This window comes from Nicotiana sylvestris, chromosome 7, assembly GCF_000393655.2.
Source record: "Nicotiana sylvestris chromosome 7, ASM39365v2, whole genome shotgun sequence".
Taxonomy (NCBI): Eukaryota; Viridiplantae; Streptophyta; class Magnoliopsida; order Solanales; family Solanaceae; genus Nicotiana; species Nicotiana sylvestris.
The window spans coordinates 55,548,775-55,551,461 of record NC_091063.1 but is presented as its reverse complement, the minus strand read 5'-3'; the positions used below and the strand labels follow the sequence as shown (position 1 = coordinate 55,551,461).

Here is a 2,687-nt window from a genome sequence, read left to right as displayed (position 1 = left end):
GCATTCTCACACTTTAAGTCTAGGGGAAAATTAATGTATAACCACTCATATCTAATTCTGGGTACGTTCGCACACGTGTCAGTCCACCAATGGCTGGGTTAGGAATTAGGTTGGACCCACGACCGATCTAGATGATCACAGCCGTTTAGAGGAAGTCAAAAATGAATGTAATCAAGAGGACAAAGAGGAACGAAAAAAGGGAACATTAACAAATGATGTTTTTTAATGTAGTTGTAGGGTTAAAAGAAAGAGTGGGGCCCAGTAGATGTGTTTGAGTTTCCAATAATGTAAAGAGGTGCCACGTGGACGGGTATGATTAGGCAATGAGATGGATGTTTGTAATATGGACTTGCGAATTTTCTTGTTATGAAGTGTTAGGCCATGTAAAAAAAGGGAAAGAAAACATACAAAGAGAATTCTGTTATGAAATATAACTCAAAGTAGCAATATGGAACAAGGAAATAAAAGCAATTTAGTAAAACATAAATAAGAAATGAGGATAGAGAGAAGGAAGAGATTTTTTTCTTTAATTGTGTGTACTTTTCTGTCTATTACAAGACTTTTATATAGGCATGAAAAGTGAAGAAAATATGTCATTGAATATGTCATTGAATATGTCATTACGCATTTGACATGAAGATCATAGAGGAAAAGTAGATATCCACCATAACATGATATTTATCATAACAAATTCAACTTTTATATGCTTATAAAAAAATAGAGGAGAAAGCGAAATGAGATTAGGTTTCATTTTAGGATAGATAAAGACCAATTAAATTATAACAAAACAGGTTTAACTTTGGCCAAATACCTAATAGCCCTTAAAGTTATCAAAAATTGTCACTTAACCATTCAAACTTAGTTAATGGCCATTTTAACTAGGAGTGTTCAAAACCGAACCGAAATCGAAGCTTAATGGCTTATTGGTATCGGGTTAATGGTTTAACGGATCGGGAACAGATTGAATTTTTTTTATTAATGGCTTATCGATTTGGGGATGGATTATTCAATTTTCTTAACGGATAATCCGTTAACCCGTTAAGAATATATATATATATTATTAGAACATATGTTGGTAGTCGTCAGCCCATGCTCTTTTAACGGGCAAGAGAAATCGAGTCCATTAAAACATAACACTAACACAAAACCTCTCTCTAGGGTTTTTATGGCTGCCTATAAATACATATCAAATCCTCTCTCTTCTATCTATCTCTACCTTAACATTCTCAATCTGAATTGGTGTTCCTTTCTCGTTATTTTTCTTCTTTCTTTTTAGTGTTGTGGAAGCCTAATATTGCAATTCTTTGATCGTATGCTATTGGAGAATGGATCAAGGGATCTATCATTAGACTATATGAAAACACTGCATATATATTTGTTCCTATATATATGTGTCTACCTTTAGCTCCGAATTATCCCTTCTGCTAAAGGGTTTTTCGGTGACAAGGCAGATACATTTTCACTTGTTTTAATTTCACATATTTGATTTTAATTTTTTATTTTCAAAATATCGAAACATTGGGGTATTTTTCGATAATGATGTATAAGGATGCTGAAGAAATCATTCAGATTCCCACTGATGTACATACAGTGATTGCTACAACCAGCTACTTCTGACTTCCTCATCATAATCGAATCCCTATTTTTCTTTTTATCTAATTATTTTTTTTATGGATTTTAATTGTCGAGTTTTTGATACGAAATGGTCGGTGATATTAAAAAGATATTTCCTACTCTTGATGGGGATTTACAAAAATTCCATCTGATGATTCCTTATCCACCAAGATCTCTGAGGCTTTCATTTTCCTATATTTTGTTTATATGAACTCGTTTGAAAATTCTTTTGCAATGTGTTTTTTCAGTTGTTTCAACTTTTCTTTTTTGTCAAAAAATGAATTTTATTTTTTCAAGGAAATTTGCGAACATTGAAAATTTTTTTAAAGGCTTTCTTAATTTCTTGGATATCAAAAGAAATTATTGAATATCCTGTTGTGGTAGTCTGCAGTTGTTCTAGGTGGCTCTGAGCTTGCTCTTACTGATATTGGATGTTGTTGTGTTTATCTCTTTGATAGAATTTTAAGAATGGTTTTTGTGGTGTGTACTGTGTATGATTGGTGAAGAAACCATTTGCTTCCGTGTCATTGTAGCAATGTGTTGTCAAAATAGGCCTCTGTAATACAGATTCAATTATTCAAATAGGTCGATAAACCGCCCGTTAACCGTCCGCTAATAGCTAAGTCGATACCAATCTGCCCGATATCTTATCGGGTGGCTAGCGGATTATTATATTTAAAATCCGAAGACCAATAAGCCAAACCGTTAAACGTAAATAACCGCCCGATCTACCCGATAAGTAGCCCTAGTTTTAGTACTTCCACTTGACATAAATATGTCTCTTGAACACTTGTGTTCACGAGATCATTTGCCTGAATCTTACTCGTTGTTGACATGTCAAATAAATTAATATTTCTAAAGTTTATTTTTTAACTATTATCTAATAACTATACTCTGTCGATAAAAAAAAATTACTTGATTCATAAAACTAAATAATTTTTTATGCATCCAATATCAAAAATTCATTGCTCCAACTATTCTGAATATACATCATGTAAGGTGCACTAATGTAGGAAGACTCTCTACCAAAAACTTCTTTATTTTCAGTGTTCGACTTTGCAATATCTTTTTGA

At 32.7% G+C, this 2,687-nt stretch overlaps 2 non-coding genes across 2 annotated transcripts; both read left to right on the top strand.

Moving 5' to 3' along the window:
* The first annotated feature begins 1,543 nt into the window (after window positions 1–1,543).
* Window positions 1,544–1,622, top strand: LOC138874242 (small nucleolar RNA R12). Its single transcript, XR_011401286.1, has one exon. It is a non-coding gene; the product is annotated as a small nucleolar RNA R12 (small nucleolar RNA).
* Window positions 1,623–1,704: 82 nt separating this feature from the next.
* LOC138874305 (small nucleolar RNA SNORD24) lies at window positions 1,705–1,797 on the top strand. Its single transcript, XR_011401344.1, has one exon. It is a non-coding gene; the product is annotated as a small nucleolar RNA SNORD24 (small nucleolar RNA).
* Window positions 1,798–2,687: the final 890 nt, after the last annotated feature.